A 15,480-nucleotide genomic window follows, 5' to 3' on the forward strand; every position below is an offset into this window, starting at 1 on the left:
CTGAAAGTATATCTAGTATTCCTCTTAAAGTTATAGAACAGTAATGAAATCTAGTAACAGTTAATTAGAATGCGTGCATATATGCAGTGCACACAATTTGATGATGATGAAAATAGTTTTACTTCCATTTGTCTGATTCTCCTCATACCATTTCTGCTAGAAGCTAACTAATAACACTCTTGAGCCTTGCTCATTGTTAAGATAGCAAATGTTGGTAGTTGTTCAGGGGATCAGCACCTTTTATATTCAAGGCATCTTTAGTTTATTGATCACCATTTTAATGTTTGAGGCCAGAACTGCAAACTGTATTTCTTAGCAACCTTGCAAATAAGTGATTTGAGAGGGTTCATACCTGCTTTGCCTGGGTGCTTTGCTCTTAGCTTTCTCTGGGACCCATACCTTGTCTCTTGCTGCTGACCTTTCCTTTATGCCCCACTGACTGTCACAATACTGGATTTCCTCAACTAGGAAAAATTAACTCTGCTATGGCAATTGCCAGGATCAGCCTACATACTTAGGTGTGTATCTTCTCTTCCTTCTTCTCTTACAAATTAGGCCAGAAAGGATAGAGCAGACATACAGCCACCATAGTGTTGTTATGTTTCTCTGGCTAGGGAAATTAAGCAATATTATGTCAGCTATCAGTCCCTTTTCTGACATGCCTGCCTAGGATAATGGTGCTTTACTTACTGTATTTTCTGGAATGAAAAGTCCACTGGCCCCATAAGGCTAGATAAGGGTGAGAAACTTTGGGTGGTCCGAGGGCCAGTTTACAGCTTGTTTTATACTGTTTTGTTACATGGTGTATTGCTTGCCAAGGTATTTTCAGGTCTTCAGATCCTCCTTGAACACCTTGGGCTGTGTGTTGCCCACTGCAGGGCTAGATACTTGAGTGCTGTCACCATAATAACTGTGCTAGGTTTCCTAACCAAGGGCATGTCTATACCTTTAGGGAGGAAGGGGGAGGATTGTGGACTTACCTGCTTCCGTGATCCTCCCCCAATATCTTGATGGCTGCGTGATTTCTAGAAGGGAAGAGAGACGTCATGGCCGCCATTCCCCCGCCTCCCCCGGAACTGAGACAGTGCAATTGCGCTCCAACGCAAAGTTAAGTTTTTTAAAATAAAACACCTTGCAACTGCTCCCCACCCCCAGTGGGAACAGACTGCCCCTGCACAGCTCTGTGCTTGTTTCCAGAGTAGCAGTGAAGAAGGGACAACCTGTGAGCAGGGGCCACACCGCCCATGCTACTCGAGATAGTCCCGGGACAGTAGAAATATCAGAAAATCTGCGGTCCCAGATATCCTGGGGAAAGTCCCTGGTCATCCCAGGTTGCCCCCAGGATCCCCTGTATGTCATGTGGACGCACAGAGACAACCTGGAGACAACCCCGGGATAAGCATGGTGTAGACATGCCTTAAGAGAGCCTTATGATAGTCATAGGTGCAATTTGACTTATTTCTACGGCTCACCAAACTTTCATTGTGGAACTCTTTTTGGCATAGACACACTGCTTTTCAAGGGCTCAATCTGTTGTATAACCCTGTTGTGAACCGCCCAGAGAGCTTCGGCTATTGGGCGGTATAAAAATGTAATAAATAAATAAATAAACCCCTCAAACTTTCTGCTTTCTGCAGTGGTTTGCTCGTGTTTGCTTTCTCCCTTGGTGGCTGGCTTGGCAGTACCTTTAAAAACAGGATGGTTCTTCTCTCTCTCTTTGATGGGGATAATAGTGCCATGTGGTCTATCAGATTTAGCTGTGTGATGATGTCAATAAACCATATCAGACCAAGGCAATGTATACTGCCCTCACTCTGAATTGGTGAATGTTTTTGCTCCATTTTGCAGCCCTCCCATCACAAAAATGGTAGACATGCTTTGCATTGTTTAGTCAAAGATTTTTGTGAAAACTCTCAATCTTGTTTCAGTTTTGGCTTAGCGCTACTAGCTGCTATTTTATCTCGGATAAATGTATCTTACTATAGAATCATACAATAGTAGAGTTGGAAGGGGCCTATAAGGCCATCAAGTCCAACCCCCTTCTCAGTGCAGGAATCCACCTTAAAGCATCCCTGACAGATGACTCTCCAGCTGTGGGAGAGCCCACTACCCCCCTAGGTATCTTCAACTGAGGTTAAAACCTTGTTTCCATTAAGTATTATAAACTAGGCATTGTGGCTCATCATTTTTCTTTTGTTCTTGGTGTTCAGTTTTCTGCTTATATTTGATAGGCCAGCTTTGGGGAGCTTTCCTAGATACATCATATGTCAGGTGTGAGTTTGACTGTTTACCTGTTGTGAAGATGCAGGACTCTAGTCAGCATACATTCAAAAATTCTCTATTAGTTTTGCTCATATTTCCAGGTCAATATCAGGCTTTGTACTTGATGGGATTTAGAATTGCCTGCCATCTCTGTACTTGCGATAAGAATCCTACTATTATTTACATGAATGAACACTTTTCTCTTGGTATAGCAGATGTGAATCACGACACATTAATTATTCTTTTCTTGGCTTTCAGCCTACCTATTGTCAGTTTCACTTCTGAAATATTGAAACAAAATAAGAGTTTAAAATGGAAATTAAGGGATAGCCTCTCATGCTTAATCTGTGTTAAGTATCTTGACTTTCCAAAGCCTTGACCAAATAAAACAAGTTATATCATATATAAAATTCAGTTATGTACAGTGCAGTCCTACACAAGTCTACTCAAAAGTAAGCACCATTGTTTTCAACGAGACTTACTCTCAGGTTAGTCTGTATAAGATTGCAGCTTTAGTCATCTTATTTTGGGAAGTTAATCTTGTTAAGAGCATAGGTCTAATGGTGATTCAATATTGCTGTAAATATGGCCTGTAAGAGTATTTGTATTTCTGCAAAAATGCTATCAAGAACAAAGCTGTGTAGGTATTCTTTTAATATAAGTTCAGCGATGCTTTTACGGTATAATTAAATTGTGTTTGATATATTGCTATCTACCTGTTACTGGAGTAGCATTATAAGAACTGAAAGTAATTGGTGTAGTTTTCGTGTAGTCAAAACTATTTTCCCTCAGATATATTTAGATAATTGGGAAAAGTCATAACTTCAACTAGTACATCATTCAAGGGAGTAATTTCTTCACCTCGTTTTCCTAATGTATTAAAGCTCCTATAAGAAAGATTATATATGTAGAGATAGTCATGGGACTATTTTAACTTAAAAAAATCAATTGTAAGTTTCTTTTAAAATGATAACTTTGTTAGAAAGCAACCATTAAATGAACACAAACAACTTTTAAAATAATAAAACATCTTAATAACATAATCAGGACTAACTGTGAAACAGGTTGAGTATGGGCTTAAGTTATTCATGGCTGATTTGAATGTGCCTTGGTGGGTCTGCTCCCTCCTCCTGATTTTCCCTCTCTGTTGCTGGTTTGAGTAAACCACAGTTTTCCATGATATTAAAAATGGGGAAACCACAATTTTCTGGAATTAGAAACCTACTTCAATCTATGGTTTCCAAGCAAACTATAGTCTGTGAAAATCATAGTCTCCTGAACAAGGAAATGAAAGAGAGAATCAGAAGAAAAGGTGTACATGTGAATTGGAGGCACAACACTAAGAGGCAAAATATGGTTTTGCTATTATGTGTGAATTGAGCCAATACGTTATGTATTTATTATTGTAGACAATCTGCTGGACTCAGTAAGTCATCACAGATGCTAGGATCCAGGAAATACCATCCTGTATATCACCAGGATCATCCAAAGATCCTATATGGGAGTTGTCATACTCTTATTTTTTGCTTACAATACAGGAGTACCCCTGCCCCACCCCAAATATGCAATAGACTCTAGCTATAGCCTTCAAGTTAGTGAGCTTGCATAGTAAGTATCCTTGTGTGTTTTGGGAGAAGAGCTATGAGAAATCTGTCACTTGTCTCTAATTGGACAATATTCTGCAGTGAATGTTAGCTGCATGACCAATGTTTTTTGATTATGCTGCTAGATGGTATTTAATTGCAGACCAACATGTTTTAGTTGTTACAGCAACCTGTTGGTATGTATGCTTGATAACGAATTTTAAAGTTGAACAGTTTATTTTAAAATGATATAAATCAACTGTCTTCTTGGTGATTTAAATTGCCTTGAGTTAAATCAATATACCCTTGAGCCATACTGGATTGAGGTGTATCCTGCCCTTTAGATATAGGTAATTACTAGATCCTGGTTGCTGATAGTGCGTCTAATCAACAATCCCAGCCACCTGGGGTTGCACAACACAACTAGCCATGGCAAACTAGTTGCCTCATAGGCACCTGGCATGATGCAACAACCCCTGTGGGTAAAATAAGCCATGATGTGCTGTCATGTTGTGTGAATCAGGTCCATGTCAGTTCATGAATTTGGGAGGACACATTTTTAGTGTTAAGTGTTAAAAATTTGAACTACAACTGAAAATGTCGATAATTAAATAATTCTTCTGGTTTCCTATCAGACATCTAAAATGCTGAAGTAGTCTCCCTAGAAAAGTACTGGGATCAAGATTTTATTAGATATACCAAGGATTCTTCTTGGTCTTTTTATCCATTTGGAAGTGTATTTCTACAGTGCCCACGCCTGTCCTCTACAATGCATCCTGGTTTGAATTGCATAGTCCTTGATCTGTTTGGGACTGATTGATGGATGGTCCTATTTCAGGAGTATGTTCAACCTAGATGCCTGTCTGGTCCTTTCTTGTTTTGTAATGTCTGGCTTCTCTCTCTTCAAACACTTCCTTGTTTAATAGTGCAATCCTTTATAGGTCTATTCAGAAGTAAATTCTGTTTATTTCCCCCGTAACTGATATAGGATTTTAGCCTTATTCTACACTGCTTTAGTTCCCCCCATGTTTAGGATAAGCATACATGTCTGCTTGTCATCTGTTGATCTTGCACACCCTGTAAGATGAACTGGTGTCTGCAGACCTTAAAGTTTCTAGTTAATTCAATTTCTACGTTTAAAACAAAAATATCTAGTAACTTGAAATAAATCAGTCTTTTTTGTAGTTTTAGCTTTGTTGGGCTTTGTTAAGTGGTTTATGATAGTTAAAAATGCTTGGCTACTTACTGGAACAAATTTTCACTGTTCTTACTGTAAAATTCAGTAATCAAACACAGATGTAAAATCTGTGGAAATTTATGTAGTATAGATACTTTTATATTCTCATACATTTTAACTCTCCTTAAGTCTGAAATGGTACATTTCATTTTATCCTCTAAAGACTTGATAATATTAACATAGCCAGCTGGAATGGCTTATTTATTTCACCATTGTATAGATTTAAAGAAAAAATGTTAATAATGTTCTTACTGTTTGTGAATGTTCAACTTCAGCTTTTGACTTTTGTATATGTTGCTAATAGGTATGTGTGTGTGGGTAGAGAGAATGTTATAGCAAAAGTTTTGTACCAGGAAGGCCTTTAAAGTTTTATTTTGGAAGAGAGCACTGAAGAATAAAATAATGGAAACAATCACTTGAGGAATTTCTCAGGCCATTACTAATTATCTTCACATAATGGCTTGCATATCTTAAGATTACACAAGAAGAAATTGTTACTGTGCTTGTACCTATTATAACATGTTAGAGAGTTATGTTTAAGTGGGTAAAATGCACTTTTAGAATGTGTTAAAACCAAACAAATCAAACAAATTCTGAAAGTTGTCAGTCTAATCCAGTGCAGAATATTGTTGATATAAACACATACAACTTCACTGTAGTCTCCAGTAAATATTTCTCACTACAGTTTCAAAGTGAAGGGTTTCTTCGGTGTGATAATTTTTCATAGAGACATTGAAGACCAAAGTTTGACCTGAGACAATTTGGGGAGCTATTCCTAAGAATCTGAGCCAGGAAATCTTACATTTAAATGTTACCTCAGCTGTGAACTACCTAGGTGGCCATAAGCAATACACTAATATCACAGGTGCTCACTTGAAATATAGTGATAATAATACTGACCTACCCAGTAGAGTTGTTATAAAGAATCCTGAGAATATGTGTAAGAAGTGTTCTGGATAGATGAAAAATGCTAAATAAAGACAATATAAGTACCATACTACTACTTGTGATAAAACTATGAATAAGTCATAGTGTAAGCAATCCATTTCTTCACACAACAAATCTGAAGTTCTATTTATTAGTCATGTAATTATAGATGGAGATTAATTTTAACTGATTGGCTGTGTTGGTACTAATAGAATGAATGAGACCTCTGTTATGATTGCTGGTGTGTTTTCCCCACCTTCAATTCCCCCCTCCCCAAACCTGCCTCCCTGCAAAACAATAATTCTGTCTAGGGCAGAAGGATGTTTTTTTGCCTACTATTATTGTGAATTAAAGTACAGCAATAAAAAGCCTAAGTTAAAATGAAAAGACCTGTCTGGTTTAAGCAAACAGATTTGTGTTCTGAACTTTGTCCTTATATCACCTGATGGTTACTAAAGAGCCATAATGTGATGTATTAGAGAAAATATGAAGAGAAAATAAAGGGCAGAAGTTGTAATAACATCGGCCAAAAATTGCTCTGAATACACATGTAAAAGTACAAGTACAAATACTGCTATATATAGTTAAAATATATGAATTTAATGTAAAGTAATAGAAAGTAGGGACCCTAGTACTATATCAAAAATAGACATGTAAATAACAAGAGGCACTCAATGAGCATTTTCAGATGGGAGGGGGGAATCACATTTCCCTACCATTGCTTTGCCTCCTGCTTCTGTCCCACAATACGGATGAGCAGCTTCCTCTTTCTTCACACTGGGAAGAAAGAAGAAGCAAGTAGTGATCATGTGGCCCATTCAGTGGGTGTTTTGTAGTGCAGCTTCTCCTGCACACAGCAGAAAATGGGGTTAACTGCTAACACAACCAAGAAGAAATGGTTTTTCAGGGTCATACTTTGGACAAAACAACAGAAGAAGAGGCAGATGTACATGAGGATTGCTGCGCCATGAAAATGACCCGTGAAGATCCATGAGTGACCAGCCACGAGCGTAGTTTTAGAATGAACCCACTTGCTCAAAAATTCCCAAAGAATAATGTACTAATCTAAAAAAGAAAGCCAGGAAATGATAACATATTACGAATCCATCAGAACTACATTACTAAGCAGTCAAATTATTGGTTCAAAAATTCAAGTTGCAATCTGAATATTAATGTTCATTGTTCCTATAAACAATCACAAAGCCATTCTAGCAATCTATAATTTCTCTTCCATTTATACATTACAAAGAGCATTACATTTACATTTCCTTAAAAAATTGAAAACTGGTTTAATTTAGCAGTCAGTTACTTAATGCTCGTTTACCAACTGAATTACTTCTCATGATGCAGCTTCTTATCAATGAGCAGGCAGCGTTTCTATAAATAAATTTACATCCATATTTATAAATATATTTCATACATGTATATAGCCTTACATCCATATTTCTAGCTAGTACAATCCAGGAAACCCATGCCTTCAATCTGAATGCTAAGCAAATGGATTCCTCCCTCACAAGAGTAGTCCATTTATAAAAGAATGTAAAGCTGGGATGGAGAACCTCCGACTTATGGGCTGGATCCATTGGGCCTGCCAGCTTCTGCAATAGGCACAGACCCTCTACAATCCCTTGCTCAATTCTAGAGAAAAGCTACCACCACTGACTGTGTTTTCCTTCTCAAAGCTACAGGCAGGCAGCCTTTCTCTAGTGCTGAGAAAGGGAAGATGTCCCCTTTCTCCATGCACAGGGAGGCATGGAGTGATATATACAGAGAAAGGAGTGAGATTATATTGTCCAGGCTTTGGGGAAAGCGGGCAGAGCTTCAGAAGGGAGTGGTCTACATCCTTATGTAATTTGTCCCAGGAGGCAATTTGAAATCAGTATGCCAATGAGCATTATTGAAATGGACCACTACAAGTGCCTCTCTAACCCTGTTCTTGATTTTAGAAAGGTATTCAGCAATGCTAACACTAATGCTAAGAGAATTTTATCCATCAGATAATAAACCACTAGAACATAACAATAACAGAAACTATCCTTTTGTTGTAAAGTTTGAAAAATGTTGCAGTCTGAAGAATATTTAAAGATGTTTAAAATAGCTGACTTCCTTAGATAACAAGCAACTGCATACCTGCTACATTTGAAGTGACTCATAATTGATACTCTATTTCTCTCAACTGTATCATTATCAGAATGGATCAAATAATCCCTTAAATCCTTTTACTTCTGAAACCATTTTGAACTTAGGTGTCAGACAATGAATACAAAATCCCCTTGATAAGAACAGAAAGACATGGATATTTATATGAATAAATAATATTATCAGTCAAAATTTTAAAACTAATTAGATAGTAAATGTTGCTCGATCAAATCCACCCAATTCTCTGACTCCCTAATCAGTCAGATGGGACATAGTCTTTCCAGAAATTGATTTTATTGCCTTGTTGGTCCCTGGCCGATGGCTGGTTGGCCACTGTGTGAACTGAGTGCTGGACTAGATGGACCCTTGGTCTGATCCAGCAGGGCTCTTCTTATGTTCTTATTTCTCTAATTTATTAGTTGCCTTATAACTAAAAGCCTTTGTCACACAACAACAACAAAAATACCAAAATCTATGTAAATAATAGGAATACTACAATAACCAATCACTTAAAAGCAGCAAATGCTAGAAACAGACAAGAATTTCTAGCAAATGCTAGAAATAGACATAAGAAGAACACTAAAATTATAAAGACAAAACTACTTAAAATCCTTTGTATAAAATGCCAGAGTGCTCCTTCTCACCAGTTATAGTTTTTGCCCTTTGGCTCCATCTAGTGACGTTTCTCGGAACTGCGGCCTTCTAGGGAAGTTCCAGAAAAATAACTGCCAGGACCTTCCGGCCTAGCAGACGGGCCAAAACCCACTCTCAGTAAGTAATTTGTCTCATGAGGGTAAATTTGATGGAAGGCTAACCTCACCAGTTATAATTGGTTCAAAATCTTAGAAAAGTGTATACCAAAAATATTGTATTCAAAGAAGTCCTAACAAAATAAATACACCTGTCGTATGATGGGCTTTTTCACTAGTATAGTATAACAGCAGAGATACAGAGGGTTAAAAAGCCTGGAAGAATAGTAAGTTGTTACCTGAGCCTGCTTTTCTGGTTGCTATCCATCTCATATGATGAATCTTCTTTAGTTTATGATATTAGGCGAGTTTTCACGTCATGCTAAGCCACCCTGAGAATAAGCCACTGTAGATGGGTGAATTGTTGGTTACTCTCAAAATACAATCAGCAGCTTGCCATGGCTTGTTTATTCCTCAGTCCCTTTCAGTCCTCATAGCTGCTGCCAGATGTATCCCAGGACCCTTTGCAGTGGAAATCCTCATTTTCTTGTTACCTACGTCAGCATCCTTTCTGCAATTGGTCTGCTGTGGTTGCTGTCTTACAAAGGAAACTCTCTTGGCCTTCTGCATCAGATTGCCAAAGAGAGATAAATTTCTCAGCCCTTATGAATCCAGGAATGTGTTCACAAACTTTATTTTTATTTTATTTTAGGGGTCTGGAGCAAGTGTGCTGTTGAGCCCAGCATCACCATCTCTCTCTCTTGTCAATATATCCCTGCCAATTTCATCTTCCACTTCAGCGCTTCCCTCCCTAGCAAACATTTATTTTTAAAGTCTGCTTCACCTTCTATTGAACTAATGATACCCTCACCTAATGTTCCTTCTCTCCTGCAGCCACTGGCCTCTTTCAGCTCCCCCCCCCCCAACTTTGTGCTTGTCACTTCCCTCCACTGGTCCCAGTTGCTAGCTGTCAGATGTGCATGAGGGTTACAGAGCAGTGAGCAGGATCACTACGCATATGCAAATTCGAGGCAGGCCAGGGACTGAATGGGTAAAAATACATAAATTTCAAGGCAAAGTGAGATGGATCAGTAAACCAGGTCAGGGATCAGAAACCTGTGGCCCACTGTGGCCTGTGGAGGTTTTCCTTCCAAGCCTAAAACTTTCTCCCTCCATGAGGTTCCTCTTCCCATGCCAGTGCAAAGGGAGAGGAATCCTTGATTGGAGATAACATTGGTGATTCTTTCCACACAAAGAATCTCTCTAGGACCTGGAGAACCTATTTCTCCAAGCACCACCCTAGTGATCCTTCATGTGTGGCACTTAGAAAATGTTTATTTTTCACAAAGTTGGTTGGAGGAGCTAGTTTGTTTTCTCCTGTATGCATTACAGACATTCAGATCCATGATAATGTTCTTTGCATTGTAGAGGTTGGGAGCAGAAGCATGGTTTGTCAGGTACTGGATAGACTGAAGTGGGAGCTAAACTGCTTCCTGCCTTGGTGACCTCCAGTTACTGAGAAGGTAACTTCTGTCTGCATAGTCCTGCCTTTTCACCTGGATAGCCCCATATTTCATTCTGATTGTTGATCACACTGGAATGAAACAGAAAGTTGGAATCTAGCTTTTGTAGAGACCAGGTATCCCCTGCTTGATGCCTGGAGGCATGAATTGCTTCCTGCCCCTCCTGATTTAAAAAAAAATGTTTTAGGGTTTAAAAAAATGTAACTGGGTTGCTGGTATGTTGTAAAGCGAAACACCTGCATCCAGCAGCATCTTTATTTCAAATAATGTCCTGAAACAGAGACAGAAAGCTACAATATATGTAACATGCCAAAACTTTATAATGCCCTATTTATAAAGTAGTTGGATGTTTGGCATGAGATTATGGAAATTAGATTTACTGTTCTTTAACTTGGTAAATGAAGGACACTTGAGCCACACGTGTGCAGCAAAATGAAGTTATATTGACTAAAGTATACTCATTGGTACCTAGTCAAATAATTTTACTTAGTTAATTATTAAATATACAGCTGGAGAACAGGTCAGTAACATCTGTACCAAGGAGAATTTTTGTCTAGTAACATTGCATTGAAATGTTATAACCTTGATGGCAACATAGATTGTATGGTATTGATAGAGGACAGGATTTGTCGGTCAGAGTGGCAAAACTATCAACTATGATTTGTCATTCATGTGAAATTTACTATTGTGCATTAGGATTTTATTATAAGAAATACCTCACAACAACAGCAGCAGCAGCAAATGTGGACAAACTCTTCCATTGTGTTTTCCAATTATTGTGGACAAAGGCCCTAAAATGTAAACAATGCATTACTAAGTATGACTGGGCATTTATAACTTTTCCTTATGTTTTATTGTTGCAGTATTGCACTAGTACAGGCTTCCCCAACCTGGTGCTCTCCAGATGTTTTGGACTATGACTCCCAGCATCCCTGACCATTGGCTATGCTGCCTGGGGCTGCTGAGAGTTGAAGTCCAAAACATCTGGCAGGCACCAGGTTGAAGAGGACTTCATTAGTATGGAGTTGAAGCATCTTCAGATAAATGTTACAGCTGCCACATACATAGAGCAGTGAACGAAAGCACCAAGCCATATATGGCTGAAGAACGGTGGGATTCAGTTCTGTCAACACCTTATTTTATTGTGATGTATATGCAGAATTGAGAGGAATGCGCAATTTCTAACACACACACAAATCTTGTTTCCTTCACTAGACTTAGGCAATTCATAAAATTTTAGCATTTGAAGTAAATTGTTTTCTTCTGAGATGTATTGTACTCCATGTTCCCTTCTTGTCTTATCCTCCAGTTTTCTTACACCCTCATGCCTCAGCTGTCAGCCTGGAGCATGGTATATAATGACAGCTTTCCTTTCCTAAGGGCTATGTGTGCCACCCTCAGAAAAACAAATTTGCAGACTGCTGTCAGGCTGCTGATGTGACTACTGTCATTGTATGTCCGTGAAGCAAATCAGAGGTCCTGTGCCTTCAGGACAGACTTTCTAAGAATAAACATATTTATTTAGCATAAAGGGAAATAGCTTAATATAGCATACTTTAGTTGATGTGGTATTTGTATGTGTTAGGAAAAGCTTTCTAGGGAAAAGAATGTAATTAGGTGGCTACAGGAGCAACATCATTGAATTTCTTGGCTCTGTTCATTCAGGCACTCACTCAACACAGTAGCACATTTTCATGGTCTCTTGCATTTTAATTTCCTCTTGTTAAAAAGGGCAGTAGTGGTGATGCAAGGCTTAGAAATGAAAGAATGTGATCTTTTGGGAAGCCTATCTCCTTACTGCTGATTCTAATCTGCTGTTTTATTGCTTAAATATACAGTCCATATAGTTTTGTATAGCAATTACATTAGTATCTAGCAATATGGCTACCATCTTCCAGATCACTTCATGCATTTAATGAAGTAGGCTCTAGCCAATGAAAATTTATGTGCAATAAATAAATATGGATATATAAGCACTGTTTGTAAATAGACAGGGGAAAATCTTGTAGGCACATGTATTCCAGAATAGTGGAAATTAATATTTTTAAGTTGTATCTAATATGGTTGCGGATTTTGGTGTTTTTGTTCCAAGGGTGTGAGTAGGTGCCTGGAGAATGGTAAAGGAGGCAGGAGCAGGCATATAGAGATTATCATAGGCAAAGGGAGATAAGGCATTGGGGTTCAGGTGGGGCAGTAGAAGTGAACAGCGGAGCGATACCTTCGGGCTAACTCCTCTTGTTAATTTAGGAAAGATATGGGGGGAAAGTGAGCAAAATTGTAACAGAAGCATTTGAAAGCATTTTCTACTCAAAATTATAGCTGATTAACATATCTGAAGTCGGCCAGAATTGAAGCACAGAAATGTGTAATTTCTCTGTAAACTTTTATTTTTCAATTTTGTAATATCCCAGTGACTAGTAATTAATTGTAAAGATATAAGAAATGTGTAGGCCCAGGAACATGGTATTGCATTTATGATACACAATAATGATATTATCTGTAATAACGAGGATGTAAAAATACATGAAGTATAGACACAAGAAACTTGGCATGCATACTAAGGAAATCCTAGGGCTGTTCACTGCAGAGTTCTTTGGTTTTTAAAATGTATTAATTTAAATCAAAAGTGTTTGATGCCTGCAGTTACATCTTCAGTTACTAGGTGGCACTCCCCTAACCAGTGCATAGTTTTACAGTTGATCCTGTTTGAAGCCAGGGGAGATTAGTAGGCCAAGAGACAGCATTATATGTTTCCCCTTACTATGGGGCAGCCTCCTCTCAGGGGAATGAAATGGACATAGCCCTCAGGGAGCTATAGGGGTGCACCAATACAGGAGACATACCTAGGGCAAGATTTCACTCAGATGAGATGGGCACAATGTGTTCATCTCTGACACTTGCATAGGTTTGCTTGAAGTCTTCTCTATACCAGACTAAGGGCTATTCCAACCTGTCTGAAACCATGTTCCATTTAAATCAAAATAACTAAGTTAAATCATGAAACTTTTTCTAGGAAGAGCAGTTTCAGTGAACCTATTCATCACCATCACGGTCTTCATTCCATTGTCAAACCATTTTCACATCCACTGACTTTGCAGTTACCAAAAGTGGTTGAATAAGCCAAACCATTTTGTTGGCATTCTCAGTGCAACGTAGAGCAGCCGGTTACACAATTTCACCTAATAATAGTAGTCCTTCAGGAGTTGGAACTATATCAGACATTTTGTCCAGTACATCACGTTAGCTCTGCTGCTGACTAATTGGTTTTATTAGGTTTTTATTTTTTCATTATTTTATTATTGGATGTATTTAAATTGTTACCCACCTTAGGATTTTTTATTATTGTTATTATTATGAAGGGCAGGATATAAATGGAAATAGTGAATAAATGCTATCACCATAATAAACCTGTGAAAGAGGAAAATTATACTTCCAAAATACAATGGGAAGCAAAGGCTGAAATAGTGGGTTGCCCAGCATTACTTGGTGAGTTAATGTATGAACTGGGACTTGAACCTTGAATTCAGCTTTGTCGTTGAGGCACTCTCATATTGGCAACGAGAGAGTAATAGGAATGGAGAAGCCACCTGTTTTTGTTTGTTCTTAAGTATAACTGTGAACACTTAGTATAATTATGGAGCAATTTCCCCCATGTAACCCACAGTTAAAAGAACTGTGTCTCATAAAAAGAGGTGAAAATAAACATTCTTGAACAGGATTAGCCTCTAAGCTGAAAGAAGTCTGGGGTCTACAAAACAAAAAGTGACTGTGGTCCAAAGAAAGGTAGCTCACAAGTAGCCCAGCAGAGCTGATTCAGAGAGTAAAGTGCTGGCATGGTATTCTTGAGTAATTTTAAAGATTTCTTTCTTGAACTGATGAGGGCAGAAAAGCAAGGGGGTGGGGAAACGATGGGAAATGGAGAAGCTCTTCCATAAATTGAAGACTGAGCATGAAGAAGTGGAGATACAGCCCCACGAGTAGTTTAAATGTCTATTTGGATGTGCCCCAGAATATAGAAAAAAACAGATATGGAATGTATACAAATTCACTACCCTATTGTTGTAATTAGCTGCTACTCACCTTGTGCTGTGTATGCAATATAATGCTTAAAAGAAAGAAATAGTGTTTCTGCAATAACTACAGCTTTGGGGAGAGCAATATATCCACTTCTGAATGAAGCCTGTTCAGGCAGCTGAACAAATAATAGTGTGTTGGAAGAATAATTGTAAGAAGAATTTTTGAGGCAGGTAACGATCTGGCCTGGAGAGGTCAAATCTGCTCCTGGAAAACATCTCTTTGGTTCACACAATATCTCTTTTCAGTTATTCACAGTTGAATAAATATGCTATATTATACTGAGTAAACATGGTTTAAACCTTATCCTACAGCTCATTTTCACAATATCATGTTATAAAACTATCATAACAGTGTAGTTCAGCTGTAAAAGTATGTGTGAGTAATAAATATGATCTATAGAGAATATAGACTAAAATTTATGTTTGGAAGGGATGTTAGAGTGGCAGGCAGCACAAAGCTTGCTCTTGTATCAAATAGGGGTGTGTTTTTATGCCTCATTTCCACTTTGGAGATTTATTAGTCTGTTTTCTTGTACATAATACCTCACATTAGTTTGCTCATTCTCACACACAAAATCTATTTGGTGCCACATTGCCTAGTATGGATGTTGGAATCTCTGGTTTATAAACAGGAGGGTGAAATAGGTTTGATAAAAGAATCTCTTAGCGTCTGAATTCTTTCAGTTTATAGAGTCAAGTGATTGTTGCACGTTGTCAACTAAACATTAAAATACTGATTTTAACTTGAGGAAATGTAGTGTGTGTGTGTGTGTGTGTGTATCTCTCTCTCCATTTTCTGGTCTGTGGAAGTAGCAAATGTACTTAGGCTATGGTGTGATGGTATCTAGACAATATGGAGGTGCTGGGGTAGGTGTTACAGTGAAGCAAGCAAATGGAATTCAGTCACTTCTGGATAGGGTTGCAAATCCATTGATGAGCTGGGCCCACAGCTTTAGTTTTTAGATGCAGTCTTGGATGCCCAAGTAGCATTCAAAAGAGAAAGGTAGCCAATTTTGCCACAAGATTTTGCCATAGTGTAATCCC

At 38.2% G+C, this 15,480-nt stretch overlaps 1 protein-coding gene across 12 annotated transcripts in view; it reads left to right on the plus strand.

Moving 5' to 3' along the window:
• Window positions 1-15,480, plus strand: part of RAPGEF6 (Rap guanine nucleotide exchange factor 6) — a 163,359-nt gene that overhangs the window by 75,787 nt on the left and 72,092 nt on the right. The window lies entirely within an intron of this gene.

This window comes from Elgaria multicarinata, chromosome 3 (genome assembly GCF_023053635.1).
Source record: "Elgaria multicarinata webbii isolate HBS135686 ecotype San Diego chromosome 3, rElgMul1.1.pri, whole genome shotgun sequence".
In the NCBI taxonomy this organism is placed as follows: Eukaryota; Metazoa; Chordata; class Lepidosauria; order Squamata; family Anguidae; genus Elgaria; species Elgaria multicarinata.